Raw genomic sequence first — 17,361 nt, 5'->3', positions numbered from 1 at the left:
CAAGTTTCTCCGGCTACAGAGGACATCAGAGAGTGAACGAGCTTCGTAATCAGGAGAGCAAGACACGGATCATTCATTCTTGTGGAGCCTAGGAGGGCAATTAGGACGAGAGTGGCATTTAGAAACACAGCTCGGCTTTTTCTAAAACTCCCCTCCCCCACAGTCTGCTAACAAGACCTCGCTTATTGGAGCCGCGGCGATAATTAACCATTTGCTTGGGTTTTTCGACAACTTAAGAAACAGTCTAAAAGAAAACTCTCTTTGTTGTCCACGGCAACCAATAACAGCGCAGCATTCATTTCATATTCTGCTGTTATAAAATGAAAGCTGCCCTGTGATTGGTTGCCATGGGCAACAAAGGCAGTTCTTCTTTTAGGCAGGTTTTATACATGTGCCCCGTATGTATTATTGGTCATTAATATTTTTCTGCTCGGTGACAACTCCATCTGAGCTGTAGCGGCAGCTTTTATTGCGCAATTTGAGCAACTTGCTATGGCATGGGCAAGAAAACTCTTTCATGCCCTATTTTCATCCTAATTATGGGTCCGGAAACAAACATATTGACCCCGTTTTTATCAGCTCTCTGCTGTGCTTTTCTTTCTGACATATTTTTGCATAATATCCTTTGTATGCGGAGCCATATCATGGATAATTTATGCTTCCAGCGTTTTAGCGGTTAAACCTATGAGCGCAGCACCTGTCATTCTGTCCCAGTCTTTATTATGTGTAGTATACCATCAATTCAGGACAAAAGATGACAGGCTGCGGCCTTCATTTAATCACATGTAGCCGTATCCAGCAATGACAGCCGAACAGCAGCGGCAGCCGTTCCCATGGTTACCAATGAAGGGAGTATCTGCTTCACAATGGGGCAAGGGAAGGGAGGTGGTGGGGAAGCTGCATGGAGGATGTATATACAGTTATATATGGAGGGGAAGAGGTTCTGCGGATGCGGTTTTAGATGGTACCAGTGTATAATAATACTGAAATAGCATGGCTGCGTAAAGCTGGGGCCAGATGTGGTAATGCGCCATGCCCAAAGACCCACCTCACACATGCATATATACACACCAAAATCCTGTAGAACCTAAAACCTGCTTTATGTCTTTAACGGCAGGAACTCTCCATAGGAAGGAGCCATTACTTCAACATTACAAATAGGCCAGGACGGGCACAGTCTGAGACAAGAACAGTAACAGTTCGTCTCCGTGAAGAGAAGTACAACATCTGCAATAGTTGCAGTGGCGGCTGTCCCTCTCTTCCCTCCCCCATTATCTGTGGTTAGAGTCACGACCACCATAGTCTTTTGCAGTCTGATGGGTCTTGGGATTATAAGTGAAAACATGGCACTATGCACCTTAATAACTTGTCAATAATAATAAAAGACACACACTTGAGTGTATTATTTGAGGTTAGCTAATAACGGTTGTGGTCAAAAGGTTTCCAAACAACAAATTCATATTACCAAATAGCAAAATCCAATAATAACCACCATAAAGATAAAGCTAGAAGATCAGCCATAAGCTCGAGCCTCTTTACTAATTCGCTTATCAAAAGCAATTTTACTCCAGGTGAGCTAAAGGCCACAGGAGGGAGGGCAGACGTCCCTCACAGTCCTTTTGAGGTAAAAAACCCACATTCCCCAAATTTATACACAAAACAAGTCACATGTCCCAAACCTATAAACCAATCAACCCATTGTTGCTGGGCCAGAAAGATAACTTCAACCTGAACAAGCAACAGTTGGTCACTTCTATAAACCATAAAATGGCTTTTACCGGCCTGGGCAAATGGTGTCCAGACCCCTGACCATTACTACCTGAACAAACTGCCCAGTAATGAAATATCTGTCAGGGCATGGGATCGCGCAGTAAAATAGAGGGCACCGCACATGCGCGAGACTTCGGAAAGCAAAGCCGAATTGCGGGCTGTTACTCAAAGGCAAGAGGGGGCATGGTTACCTTGACTTGAAGCAAGGAGACCGCTGCCCTCTTGACTTCAAGCTGACATGCAAATAAGTGCGGACGGAGGATAAAAGATCATTTTCTGACCTTATGCAGCATCGGACTGCAGGATGAAAAGTATGATTAGTATCACAGTGTGGGCTACCCTGAGGTACTGCTGGCAGGTTTACATGCATTTTGGAGGTGACAGTTTTCCACTGAGTGGCAATAAAAGGAACAGCCACTATTAAAAGTAGAACTGTGCCTGATAAACAATAAAGGAGATGCAACGCTCTTTGATTGAAAATACTTTATTAACAATCAATCCTCATAATCAAAGTACTGCAACGCAGCACCGGCCAAGAAGCAGCCCTCAATAAATAATGTCATCCACCATACATGACCGCACACTTTACAGTACAGGATAACCTACGCTAGACATCACACCACCTATCTAATCCCTCAAAATAAATATTATCCAACACAGCAATACAGACATGTGTTGAGGGCTGTGGATTGGGAAAGTAAGGCTAGATAGGGGAAATCACATGCCCAAAGCATTATTGAAGGACAGACCCAAAAAGGGTAGAGGGGGAAGGAGACATCAAGTCTGCTCAGGATGTAATAGTCTCTAAGCAGGTTATGGATAAGCCTGGGGCAGTTCAGGCTGGACATGTTCTCCCTCCTCAAAATGAGTCAATTCCTGGCTAGCCATATATCCTTAAAACAGTTCATAAGGCACTAGGCCACGTGGATTACCCTAACACTGTGAATCCCAAGAAACAGTTCATAGAATGCCTAAGTATGTTCCTGGGTACTTTGAGTTCATGTTCCAGGGCATCCAACAGACCCTGTGAAAAAGGGCACTCCTAAAACAGGTACAAAAATGTTTCCTCCATAAATGGGCACCTAGAGCAGTAGCCGGTTTTGCACAGGTTGTGGGCATGCATGAATGACCTAAGAAGCAGGCCCCCTTGGATAGCCATCCATGACAAGTCCTTGTGTCCATTGGGCAACCTGTCTGAAGACACATTAGTCCATACAGTATCTGAAGTGTCATAAGGGAGCCCTGGAAAAGACTCTACCGAGTCCTTTACTCTGACTAGTGTCTTCTTATGTGGCAGAAGGGTCTATGGGCCAGGTCATTCGCCAGGGCTTGGGTGCAACCACTGCTGCTACATACTTTTTATAGCTATGGCTCTGTTCTTGGTATTGTAGGACTGCCAGTACAATTTAATTAATTGAAAAGCAATGAGTTCAAAATTATATAATGCTCGTGTTTCCAATCCATCTCTTTTAATGAGCAGGTAAATGGTGGTTCCCTCATGGGAGAAGCTTCTCATGGAGCCTTTCAGAGGAGTGATGCTCTGCCATTAGCTTAGTATTGACAAGTTAGTGTTAGTTTTCAGCCATATCTCCATGGTAAGTGTTGGCCTGTTATGTGTGGTTGTGCAGCAGGGTTGACAGTAGTCAACTAAAGTCACCAGCGAGACCTATCTGAAAAGGACTGGGAAGGATTTGACATGTGCGCAATACACGTGTGTTTTCATGCGCCTCTCATTGTGACACAATATGTAATATCATCTGCCACCTGCATTTACATGCCTGAAAATGATAAACACTTTGGATGGTAATATATTTTTATTTAATGTGATGTTGTCAAAAATATATCAGCATGTGGCCGCTGTTTGGCTATATTCACTTTCATGCATTTGTTCAAAGCATAAAAACACATCAAATATTTCATGCTTCTTGTTTTTTAATGTGCGTTGCCTGAGATATTCTCGCTTTGATGTTGTTCAAAATATTGAATGAAAAATGTGTGGTAGATAGAGCTCAGTTACATCGCACCAGGGGTAGCATTCGTGTGGAAGCTGCTTCAGGGTCCTAAAGTCTATACAAGCATTGATCTAAGGAGCTTCAACATGAAGGTTTGACCTGGATCCATCTATTCTGAAATTGTCAGAAGAACAATTCCCTAATATATTGTTATTTTTTTGGGGGGAAATTTCTCTGAAATCCAATCGGCATAACAATAGTTAAAGGGGTTCTGCACTTTCATTTAACTAATGATCTATCCTCTGGATAGATCATCAGCTTCTGATCCCGGGTGTCGGACCCCCGCCAATCAGCTGTTTGAGAAGGCAGCAGTGCTCCAGTAGCGCTGCGGCCTTCTCACTGTTTACCGCCGGCCCACTGACGTAACGACTAGTATCAACTAACGTGGGCGCGGCTAAGCTCCATTCAAGTGAACAGAGCTTAGCCTAAGGCTACTTTCACACTAGCGTTCGGGGCTCCGCTTGTGAGTTCCGTTTGAAGGCTCTCACAAGCGGCCCCGAACGGATCCGTACAGCCCCAATGCATTCTGAGTGGATGCGGATCCGCTCAGAATGCATCAGTTTGGCACCGTTTGGCCTCCGCTCCGCTCAGCAGGCGGACACCTGAACGCTGCTTGCAGCGTTTTCGTGTCCGCCTGGCCGTGCGGAGCCAAACGGATCCGTCCAGACTTACAATGCAAGTCAATGGGGACGGATCCGTTTGACGTTGACACAATATGGTGCAATTTCAAACGGATCCGTCCCCCATTGACTTTCAATGCAAAGTCAGGAGTCCCCATCAGATCGGAGTTTTCTCCGATCCGATGGTATATTTTAACTTGAAGCGTCCCCATCACCATGGGAACGCCTCTATGTTAGAATATACCATCGGATTTGAGTTACATCGTAAACTTCAGATCCGACAGTATATTCTAACACAGAGGCGTTCCCATGGTGATGGGGACGCTTCATGTTAGAATATACTGAGAACTGTGTACATGACTGCCTCCTGCTGCCTGGCAGATGCTGCCAGGCAGCAGGGGGCAGACCCCCCCCCCCCTCCTCCTGTAATTAACTTATTGGTGGCCAGTGCGGCCCCCCTCACTCCCCAGTATTAAATATTACCAGTGCGGCGGCCTCCCCCTCCCTCCCTCCCCAGTATTAAATATGACCAGTGCGGCCTCCCCCTCCCTCCCCAGTATTAAATATTACCAGTGCGGCGGCCTCCCCCTCCCACCCCAGTATTAAATATTACCAGTGCGGCCCCCTCCCTCTATATTTATTGGTGGCCGGGCCAGTGCGGATTCCAAGTATTGTGAGCAGTGCGGCCTCCCCTCTCCCCCCCCTAATTAAAATCACCCCCCCCCCCCATCATTGGTGGCAGCGGAGAGTACCGATCGGAGTCCCAGTTTAAATCGCTGGGGCTCCGATCGGTTACCATGGCAACCAAGACGCTATTGCAGTCTTGGCTGCCATGGTTACTTGGCAATAAATACAAGCATTATACTTACCTGAAGAGCTGCGATGTCTGACCGGCCGGGCGCTCCTCCTACTGGTAAGTGACAGGTCTTTAGCAATGCGCCGCACAGACCTTTCACTTACCAGTAGGAGGAGCTCCCGGCCGGTCAGACATCGCAGCTCTTCAGGTAAGTATAATGCTTGTATTTATTGCCAAGTAACCATGGCAGCCAAGACTGCAATAGCGTCTTGGTTGCCATGGTAACCGATCGGAGCCCCAGCGATTTAAACTGGGACTCCGATCGGTACTCTCCGCTGCCACCAATGATGGGGGGGGGGGGGGGTGATTTTAATTAGGGGGGGAGAGGGGAGGCCGCACTGCTCACAATACTTGGAATCCGCACTGGCCCGGCCACCAATAAATATAGAGGGAGGGGGCCGCACTGGTCATATTTAATACTGGGGAGGGAGGGAGGGGGAGGCCGCCGCACTGGTCATATTTAATACTGGGGAGGGAGGGGGGGCCGCACTGGCCACCAATAAGTTAAATACAGGAGGGGGGGGGGGGGGTCTGCCCCCTGCTGCCTGGCAGCATCTGCCAGGCAGCAGGGGGCAGTCGTGTACACAGTTCTCAGTATATTCTAACATGAAGCGTCCCCATCACCATGGGAACGCTTCTGTGTTTAGAATATACTTTCGGATCTGAGTTTTCCGAAGTGAAAAATCAGATCTGAAATAAACAGTTATGCAAACGGATCCGTTCTGAACGGATGCAAGCGTTTGCATTATAGGAGCGGATCCGTCTGTGCAGACACCAGACGGATCCGCTCCTAACGCAAGTGTGAAAGTAGCCTTAGTCTGTTAAATGGGGTTATCCTGTTATAACACTTTATTCACCATTTATAGGATAAGTGTCTGATCGGCAAGGGTCCGACTTCTGGACCCCCTGCCAATCACGAAACCGGGGGTTCCTACTCCTCATTTGAATGGAGGGGCAGAGACACATGCATGTCTATTACTCCGGTCAACTCTGTGACTGCTGGAGTACAAGTGCTTGGCTATCTACAGAAGCCCCACAGAACTGAACAGAGCAGCAGCACGCATACGTGACCACTTCTCCATTCAAATGAGGGAGCACAGGCCCACCTTCTTGTGATCGACGTGGGAACCACTAGTCAGACCCCCCTACTCAAGCACTTCTCCTATTCTGTGTATTAGGGATACATTGTCATGATGGGAAAACCCCTTTAAATAAACTTTAAAGCAGGGTTATCCGTCTTTTAACCCAATCACATTTCCAGGTACAACATTCCATGCTGAGTCATTTCTTAAACGGAGCCATTTACACCCTACAACTAATTACAGTTCTGGGTAGGGGTGTGAAGGACTTAAGCAAATTTCTGGGTGTGTACTGCTGTCTAACTACAAATAATTCATATCAGTATGGAAATGAGGTCACAAGTGCACAGTGGGTGGTCCCATCACAGCAAGTGTTAGGGCCCCTACACACAGCATCGGACTGGCCCACCAGAGGAACCTACGATAGGTCCAAACTCTGATACCATAGCAGGCCCCAAAGGTCCAGGAGAAAAAAATCCCTTTTGTAGCTGTTTTTTGAACCAATCACTTTGAATCAAAGACTTTATTGATGATATAGGGGAACGTATGTGTGAAACACCTTGAAAGAGGATCTGTCTCCACTCCTGACATCCTTGAATTCTAAAGATAATAATTCTGGATGACCTATTCCAATGGCTCTATCTTGTGCCATTCCTTTATTATTCCTTCTATAAGTTATGAATGAATTACTAGCAATTGCAATAGGGCCCAGATGGGTGTTACCAGATGGGTGTGTGCCCCTGCACAGTATGACACTGGCAGCACGGATTGGATAATATTAGGCTGTGCAGGGACACACCCTAACTGGTAACACCCATTTGGACCTTCATTGCAAACTGCTAGTAATTCATTCATAACTTCAAGCAGGAATAATACAGGAATGGCACAGCATACAGTCATAATAATAGATGCTCCAGAGTCCGGCACATGCACCGTCCTGCTATCGCACGCATGAGATATCATCATGAGATGATTTTATCCTATTCCCCGTACAAAATGGCCATGTCAGTGTACAGCATTACAATGACTGATGCCATTGCTTTATAGAACAGCATATAATTAGTTAATTATCTATATTTGTTATACAGCGATGCGTTGACAAGTTTTCTCAAAACCTACAACAAATAGGACATTAAGGATGTATTTTCCTGAAAATCCGCTCATTACCCCTACACCCACATTTACATTTGAAAGCCGATGCGTTTATGCTATTAGCCTAGTTGACAGCTTCGTAGCCTCCAGTGCTGATAATTATCTACTAATGAGGCCTGAATAGTCCATTTTTTAAGATTTAGCTCGGCAGACCTTTTTTGCTTTATAACTAAGCATATAATTAAAGGGCCCCCTGGGGCCCTGTTAGAGGGTTGTTACCCAGGTGTAGGAATGGCAGGGTGGTATAGGGTGGCCTAAAATGTCCCTTCTAGTGTAAGTGAGTGTCACGGTGCTCCTACCTGGACACAGATGGACCCCAGGCATTAGGGGGAGTAATTGAGGGATAAAAGAATAACTGGAGTCCAGAACTTGAGATGAAGTTCAATGGCAGCTTTACTTTGCATAAACGTTCTCCAAAATGGTTAACAGGCTTTGTCTTGGTTCCAGCAAGCTTTAGCATGAAACTGGCAGGCAAACTCCACTCTGTTATATCTGTTTCTCTGTGACTCTGACAGGCTGGCTGTATAACTCAGCTTCTTCTGTATGCTGCACTACTTTTTGTAGTATGGTCTGTCTCTATATTAGGCCAGGGCAATTTCCTACTGGCTCCTGAGTCTTTAAGCTTTGGCCTCTATGGCCAGTAGAGCTGAGACTGCTCTGGCTGGCTTGGGTTGGGGACGTCCAGCAGAGACATGCCCAGCACACCCTCCCTTGGCAGGGGGTAAGCTGGAACTCACTGACTCTGGTCCCCACCCTTCCTGCAGGAAGTGGAACTCACCCACTCCTCCACAAAGGGGGGTGTTAGAATGGAATGCTCCATTCTATCTAACTGCAGATCTGCCATATTTGCTGCCACCTGCTGGTGAAGCAGGCACATTTCACGTGAACATAACAGTTGCAAAATAGGAAATGCACAGTGTTTGAACCTGGAATAAATACACATGATGACATGAGGTTAACCAATAAAGACAGTAGCAGGGTGCAGAAGTGGTAATGCCACTCTGGGGCGTTACACATGTCCTAATAATAATACATTTTGTATGATGACTAGAGATGAGCAAAGTATTTAAAAATTCGATTCGGCTGCTTTGCCAAATGTTACAAAAAAATTCACTTTGTGACTAATTACTTTGTCACGAAGTATATTTCTTTGTAAGTATTGGGTGCAATGACAGTGCGCGGCGATTGCGCCACCCCCGCCATTGTACTCAGATGATGCTTTCATAGCTGATCACGGCATCTGAAAGTAATAACACAGTGTAAAATAAAATTTAAAAAAAAATAAAAAAAATCATACTTATGCTCATCCATTTGCTCGTGACGGGCTGGTCACTGCCATCTTGATCTAGCGTAAAATCTTGCGCGGCCTGTGATGTCATACGTCATTGCGCACAAGATTTCATGCACAATCTTCTATCAAGATGGCGACGGCTGCTGGCCCGTCACGAGTAAATGGATGAGGTAAGTATGATATTATTTTATTTTTTTCCAACCTAGGGAAAATCTATTCGCTACCACGAAGCACGAGGAAATTTGGCTTCGCGGCGAATGGAATTTTCCCCATGGAATTCCATTTTGTGGACTTTGATTCACTCAACAGTAATGATGTCCTCTAATACCAATGATGTGGGTGGAATTTTCTCCTGTAAATTCTTCAGTCCATATTAATAGTGTTGACACAGACTAAGATAAGACAACATTAAAGAAATTTTCCCATAAATTACATGTATTACTTATCAACAGGATGAGTAATAATTGTCTGATTTGCTGGTAGTCCCACCACTAAGATCCCCACCAGTCACTAGAACAGGGGTCCCAAGCCCTCGTTTCTCAACACTGCACAACCACAGTGAGGTGGAGCTTGAATGGAATAGTGGTCGGGAATGTGCTCTGCTCCATTTAAAATCTATGTGACTGAAAGAGAAGGTAGCTTGGGGGCCCCATGCTAGTGATCTCTAGTTCCCAGTTGTGGGACCCCAATTGGACATCTCCTAAATTGTGGAAAAACCCTTTTAAAAACGTTTCTCGAGTGTTTAATACTGATGACTATTCTCAGGCTAGGTCGTCAGTATCTTATCGGTGGCGGTCCAATTCCCAGCACTTACACGATCAGCTGTTTGAAGAGGCCGCGGTACCCTTGCAGCTTACCAAGCACAAGGCCATCCATTGGATATCGCCGTGCTTGGAATTGCAGCTCACCCCCATTCACTTGAACTGAACTGTGGTGCACCAAGGCCATGTGACCAATGAACGTGATGTCACTGGTCTAAGAAGAGGCCGCAGAGCTCACCAGAGCTCCATGGTCTCTTCAAACAGCTGATAGGCAGGAATGCCGGGAGTCAGACCCCACCAATTAAATATTTATGGCCTTTCGTGATGATAGGTTGGTATTACAGCCATGTAAGAATTATATGTACTGCACTGCCTCTATGAAGTGCCATATTCTACCTTAAAAGTTATGCTTCTAAAGAAGACTTTCTTTGTAATATTTCATGAGATGAAGCATGCTATACATTTTCTCTCCTGGATTCTGGAGGTATAGATAGGCCTATAGCAGGTTAGGTACAACGTGGATCAATTATATGACTGTGCATGAGGGCCAAGTCCTTTCTGTGGCCTAAAATATGCATTCTGGAAAAAGGGTCTTGATGAACCCAATATCCAAAAATATTATTCTAAGAAGTCAATGTGAAAAGGATCATGAATTGCTTTATTTGAATTCTATATCTTCGTAAACTGGAGATATTTTACAACGTCAGTTCCCAACCCAATAGTACTATAGAGGCTTCTATGGGTCTAGTGATGAGGGGATGCTCTGCTCATATATTTTATTTCCCCTCTCCATGGATCGCTGTGTTGCAGCCCCACAATTTGACATTTGATGGCACATGCCAAGATTTATTTCAGGTTGGAGGTTGTATACAACATAAGAGAAAAGACTGGTAACAAGACTGAAAGAGCGCATTGTGAAGTAGTGTTGGCTCCGACACTTCATAAATAGTCGAGACAATGAAGTCCCTTTATCATATTAGCAGGGGATCCACGTATTCCTGGTTGCACCACTAACCTAACATTCAGGAGAATTAATTTTCCACTGAAAAAAAAAAGATCAATGGACAATGAACTCTTTGTTATAAATGATCACTAAGGACATCTATGACCATCTAGAGGCAAGAAGCTGCAGGCTGAATGCATTTCTATAGGTCAAAGGAATAACTGATATAATAATTTATATGGGTTTAATCTCCAGAATAATAGACTTGTACTGGTACATTAATGCTTCTAATAAACAAGATTTCCCTACCCTGATGTAATGACTTTAGGACTTATCGATTACCAGAAATGACATCATAATTCTATCATTATAGGGCTGCTGTGTGCGGGAATTTATGTAGATAGTAAAAAATTTTAATGTAATATCTATGGGATCAGAAAATGTAGCATTATCAAGTTTTCTCAAGTATCAGTACCAATCAGTCCCAGCAGTTATCTCTCCATATTCTGCATGGACTACTTGACACATCACCATGTCACCTCCATCTGACATGCTGAATATAGAGGCTTAGTATTATTATTATTTATTATTAAAGTGCCATTCATTCCATAGCGCTGTACATATGAAAAGGGGTGCACATACATAATACAGACAATTGCACGAAGCATGAAGAAGACTAGTTACAAACTGGTACAGAAGGAGAGAAGGCCCTGCCCGTGAGGGCTTACAATCTACATGGTATGGGAGAAGGACACAGTAGGTGTGGGTGAAGTTGGTCATGGTGGTATAGAGGCAGCAGGGTCACTGGTTGTAGGCTTGTCTGAAGAGGTGGGTTTTCAGGTTTCTTTTGAAGGATTCCACTGTAGGTGAGGTCTGATATGTTGGGGTAGCGAGTTCCAGAGTGTGGGTGATGCGCGGGAGAAATCTTGGAGGCGATTGTGGGAAGAGGTAATAAGAGGAGAGAAGGAGGCCTTGTGAGGATCGGAAATTGTGTGTGGGGATGTATCTGGAAAGTAGCTCAGAGATGTAGGGAGGGGACAGGTTGTGGATGGCCTTGTATGTATTTGTTAGTATTTTGAACTGAATTCACTGGGCAATGGGGAGCCAGTGAAGGGATTGGCAGAGGGGAGAGGCAGAGGAGTAACAGGGTAAGAGGTGGAACAGTCGTGCAGCAGAGTTGAGGATAGATTGGAGGGGTTCGAGAGTGCTAGATGGAAGGCCACAGAGGAGAATGTTGCAGTAGTCTAGGCGGGAGATGATGAGGGCATGTACAAGCATTTTCGCAGACTCAAAGTTGAGGAAAGCGCGGATGCGGGAGATGTTTTTGAGTTGGAGGCGGCAGGTGGTGGAAAGGGCTTGGATGTGCGGTTGGAAGTAGAGTGCAGAATCCAAGGTCACTCCAAGGCAGCAGACTTGGTTGACCGGGGAGAGTGTGCAGCCATTGATTATGATATATAGGTCTGTTGGGGGAGGGGGGGGGGGGGTTTGAGCAAGATGACGGAAAGATGATGAATTCAGTTTTATCCTTGTTAAGTTTTAGAAAGCGAGAGGAGAAGAAGAAGGATATGGAAGATAGGCATTGTGGAGTTCTGGATAATAAGGTGGTGATGTCTGGACCAGAGAGGTAGATTTGTGTGTCGTCAGCATAAAAGTGATACTGAAAGCCATGGGACTCTATGAGCTGTCCCAGGCTGAATGTGTAGATTGAGAACAGCAGAGGTCCTTGGATCCTAGTATTCAAAGGTGCATCTGGTGTACATGTACAGCTGTCTTCCTGTGTCAAGTCCTATTCTCTATATATTCTATATTCTGTTAAGCTGTTTTTGTGCTATCTTTTCTTGGTCTAATACAAAAGTAACAAATGCTGGAGGGCATTCACTAATGGCAGCTTCTGGAAGACCCATAGGAACTGCCATATCTTTTCCATCTCCCCTCTGTCTTCACTGCATTTCTTACATAGTATTTATAATAGCCCAGAGTCAACGGTGCTGAAGGTGCGGTCCAAATAGGAGTATTTGAAACAATGGCAATGAGTGCAGTTCTAGAAGAAAAAATTTAAAGAAACCAATAAAATGATTCTTTTTGCTAATAAAAGTTTTATCATAATTATATTTTTGTAAAATATCTTTCTATTAAACCGTTGCACAGAGAGATGTACAATAGGCTTAAAAGAGAAACAGTTGTCTGTTTAACAACGTTTGTATACATATGCAAGAAAGAACAAGGGGTCAGGATTGAGGCAGAAGAACAGGGTAAGGGTGGGTGGGGAGGAACTTGGGAGGGGGATCATAATAATTTTTTTGATCTGTAGCAGTTTCCTACAATAGCTCCTCATTGGTAGAAATCCATATACAGGGTATATGCTAATAAAAATGAGAGTGCATCTGCAAATCAAATAACAGTGGCATAGATGAGGCTGGTCCCATAGGTGAGGAGCTTCGTAGTGTAAAACTAGTCAACAATAGTGGATCCCATCAACATGATCTGAATTCTATGAATAGTACACTATAAAATATGCGTAGAAAGCAGTAAAAAGGGATGTTACATAGTGGGTAAAGTTGAATGAAAGACTCAGGCCTATCAAGTCCAAACTGTAATCCTACAATGTTGATCCAGAAGGAGGCAAAAAAAAAGCTATGAGATGAATGCCATATTTTAAAAGGGTTCTGCCCTGAAAAATATTTTTCAAACCAGCAACTGGATCTGAATACTTTTGTAATTACACATGTAATTAAAAGCTTAGTATAGCACCATCTGCTGTATGTTCCTTTCTTTTTTTCTCTGTCCCCCTTACCGAGGTGGTCGCACACGCTCAGTGTACATCTTCAGTTATCATCACCCCTATCCTTTGGTGATGTCACTGCGCTCATCACCATGGTGTTGACCATGTGATGGACCATGTGATGAGCGCAGTTACATCACCAAAGGTCCTTTTCCTCCCAGGTCCTCAAAGAAAAAGAAAGAAGACGAGCTGGGCAGCGCGAACAAGTGGATGAGGTGAGTTTAATTGAATTTTTTTATTTTTTAACCCCTCCATCCCTAATTCACTTAGCATTCTGTATTAAGAATGCTATTATTTTCCCTTATAACCATGTTATGTCATAAATGTCACCAAGCAACCATGCGTGAAAATCGCACTGAATCCGCACTTGCTTGCGGATGCTTGAGATTTTCATGCAGCCCCATTCACTTCTATGCGTGAAAAACGCACAATATAGAGCATGATATGATTGGAGCATGGTATGATTTTCACGCAATGCACAAGTGATGCATGAAATTACTGCTCATCTGCATAGCCCCATTGAAATGAGTGGGTCCGGATTCGGTGCGGTTGCAATGCGTTCACCTCACGCATTGCACCCGCACGGAATTCTCGCCCGTGTGAAAGGGGCCTTAGACAACTCTTTTCATATGAGTCTGGCTCCTTAAACTCCTAGCATAGACCTGATTTTACCAGGGAGAAGGTATGGCTTGTGAGGAAGTCTAGTCTTAGTATAAATGATGGCTATTCAGATTGGCCACCCCTAGTGGACTGCTTGACAGCTGCTCATAGAGTGGGGTCCTAACTCCCAAGTATCCCACATGGGACAAGTTCCTAGCAGCCGATCTTGGGAAAGAGGTAGAATTTGGATTGAGTTTAATGCTGCCCGATCTGTGGGCCTTATGTTAAAGAGCAGTAGGGGCTGAGCAGATTAGAATATAGGTTTTGGGGAAAAGATTCAGTATAACCTATAATTTATTGATTTCAATCTCTACACACTGTTGATTAACGAGTCAAGTGGGCGGTCCTGCTCAGTAATTGGTAACTATTTCTCTGTGCAGACTTCTACAGGGAAGGCGGTCAATCACACATTAGGACCGCCCACTTGACTCTTCCAGGATAATTACAGTTTATACTGAATTTTGTTTGACAAAATTGTATATCAATCTGTTCAGCTCCTGCTCCTCTATAACGTAATGCCCACAGACTGGACAGTGTGCTCAACAGGACATCATTTGCACATAATCTTAGTAAATGAAGCCATAGTTTGGCACTGGGAATTCAGTTTGTGGCGGATTATGAAAGTTTTGCTGTATATTAGCATTTGGCCTACATTACTGAAGGTATTGAATAAATGATGAGGGTAATTAGGCCGCCATCTGATTCTTTACTGGATGCGCTATAAGGCCAAGTGCTTCATTTTCCTAATAGTCTAATGTACATTATTATTATTATTGGCGGTTTGATTCGCGGTTTGTAAGCGCTAATGTTTGGAGGAATGAACACTTCCGTCACTGCCTCTTCACACACACCTTATCCTCTTTCATCTCCTGTTTATTTCATTATCAGAACAATAACATTGCTTTTTAAGATGGGGTTTTAATTAGTTGCTGCGGTGACTTCCTCCCCGGAGCTCGCGGAGCGCAAATTTCTAAAGTACCATGAAGTGCTATCCAGCCAAATTAATCTTTGTGATTAATATCACTTACCTTTGTGATGCCAGAGTAGCAGAAATGTAGATAATGAGCCAGGAGTAGACAAGATGATGCTTGGTGGGGGGTCTGCTTTATGCAAAAGATAAAAATGTATAGTTCTCAGAAGACAAGTTATGCTGCGCGGAGCACAATGCTGCAGAAGGAAAATTCTCCATAGAGAGAAAATGCAGAGCTCTACCAGACAAGCGCAGCAGACACAAGGTAATTTTACATGCAAATAGTAACGGCTTCTGCTTCCCTGGCTGCTGTTTTACTTGACACTTTAAAAACCTCAGTCTCCATTTTAATATGGCATGCTTCTGTATTCAGGAAAACCATCTGTCTGAAATAGCTTTCTGAATTACATTGCGGTAGCTTTTTACATTCTGGATTGACATCCTTTCGCATACAGTAATCCTCCATCGCGTGTTCTCTGAGCCAGCGCTATGAAGGATGTGGCCGGGAGCTAGAAAACGATTCTAAAGTGCCTTGGACTGTTTGGTAATTTCAGGGTTATGTCACTTTTAAAGGAGCTATCCCATGGCTAATGTAAAAAATGAAAATCAGACATCATATAGTACATGACAACCTCTTTCTAACAAAGCTAGAACCAGCCCTGTACCTCGCATGGATCCAGAGATCTCCCCATTCATTGCTCTGCTAGATTTATATCAAGCTGACAGCTCAAGGGGAGTGTATTTTCTGCTGCAGCTAAGGGGGCGTGTCCATTCTCTACCTATTACAGCTCAAGAGGCGTGTCCATACTCTCCCTATCACAACTCAGGAGGCAGTTGTAGGATGAAACTGAGCATGTGCGGTCATCTCAGTGAGCAGGTCAAAGAAATAAGAAAAAAACAAACAGCAGGTGGCGCTATACAGATACATTTTATTGAATAACTTAGTGGCTATGCAAAATATTTCATTACATGCAATTACAAAAGTATTCAGATCCAGATGGTTTGAAAACTGTAGAATATTTTTTGTGGGACAACTCCTTTAAGATTAGGAATGTGAATCTGCCAATGAAATGGTTGGAGGGCAAAAGCTGCAGAATAGATTAGAGGGCAGGGGTGGACTGGCTATAGACCCTACAGTGAAATTTCCCAGTGGGCTGATGCCCAGTGGGCTTTCCATGCCCTCCTCATGGCCACCAGCCAGATACATAAGGATCTAAAGCTCTCAGCATTAAAGGGAACCTGTCACCTCAAAAATACATTTAAAACCGCCAGCATTACCTCATAGGTTCAAAAAACTATGTTTTAAGCGCCATGACCGCTATCTTGCCGGTCAGCTTGAAGTCAAGGGGGCAGCGGCTTCCTTGCTTCAAGTCAAGGTAAACACGCCCCCTAACTGTCCCCTCTTTTGTTAGATTGACAGCTTGCAGTGCGCCGCTGGAACCCGGCTAACAGCGGCAGCTGGAGACAGGATCACACCTTACCAAGGAACACACCTCGCATGCGCGAGACTTATGCACTGCAGGCTGTCAAGCTAACAAAAGAGGGGACGGTTAGGGGACGTGCTTACCTTGACTTGAGGCAAGGAAGCCGCTGCCCCTTGACTTCAAGCTGACCGGCAAGATAGCGGTGATGGCGCTTAAAACATCGTTTTTGAACCTATGGAGCATCAGATTAACAGATCAAACATATGATTATTAACAGACTGGGGGCTACTATGATGTAATGCTGGCGGTTTTATATGTGTTTTTGAGGTGACAGGTTCCCTTTAACTCATAAAGGAGCATCAGGCACGTACGCGCCCTGGCCAGCAGCCACAGGATGACCTCCTGAATTCAACTGTGTTGCTGTCCCCGGGACAATGATACAGTTTCATACTGTGGTGCGGCAGTATGTTGTGCTGCACTGTGGTATTTGGAGATGTAGGTGCTGTGGCCAGCGAATGGTGCTGGATTCAGTAACCAGGCCAGTTGTAGAAGATAAACGTCTCTCTTTACTATACTACAGAATGAGAGTTGTACTACATCAGACAATTGACAGTGCAAATGTTCCCAGATAGAAATGTATGGATATAGGGCAGGATGAGGTTGAAGTACTGATTCTCTCTGTCTCACCATAGTCTCTTTCTGCAGAATATAAGGCTGTCAGTATTATTCTTGCTATGATGGCTGTAATTACCAGTTGAGGGGTACAGGAGTATGATACGGCTGGCCAGACCATGTCCAAGTGTGAAGGGTGCCCTAGCAATGTCCCTCTCACAGCAGTATAGTCGCTATCAGCCTTAAACAGCAAATACCTTACTGACTTATTCCAATGCTCGGCCGTGGAGATTCTGCAATTTTTAGTTCTTTCTTTTTCTCTCTATTTCTTTCTGGAGTACTGTGAAGTAGAGATGTTTTTTTCTCTGTAGACTTCTTAGAGATAGTGATTATCTGGGATAGAGGCCTAGTCCTCTGAGGAGTGAAGAC

At 44.4% G+C, this 17,361-nt stretch overlaps 1 protein-coding gene across 4 annotated transcripts in view; it reads left to right on the top strand.

The window, feature by feature from the left end:
• The window catches only part of EPHB1 (EPH receptor B1), a 359,685-nt gene that overhangs the window by 144,213 nt on the left and 198,111 nt on the right, over window positions 1-17,361 (top strand). The gene's annotated exons all lie outside the window — the stretch shown is intronic.

Source organism: Bufo gargarizans, chromosome 4, assembly GCF_014858855.1.
Source record: "Bufo gargarizans isolate SCDJY-AF-19 chromosome 4, ASM1485885v1, whole genome shotgun sequence".
Lineage (NCBI taxonomy): Eukaryota > Metazoa > Chordata > Amphibia > Anura > Bufonidae > Bufo > Bufo gargarizans.
This window is presented reverse-complemented; position numbering and strand designations above follow the sequence as displayed.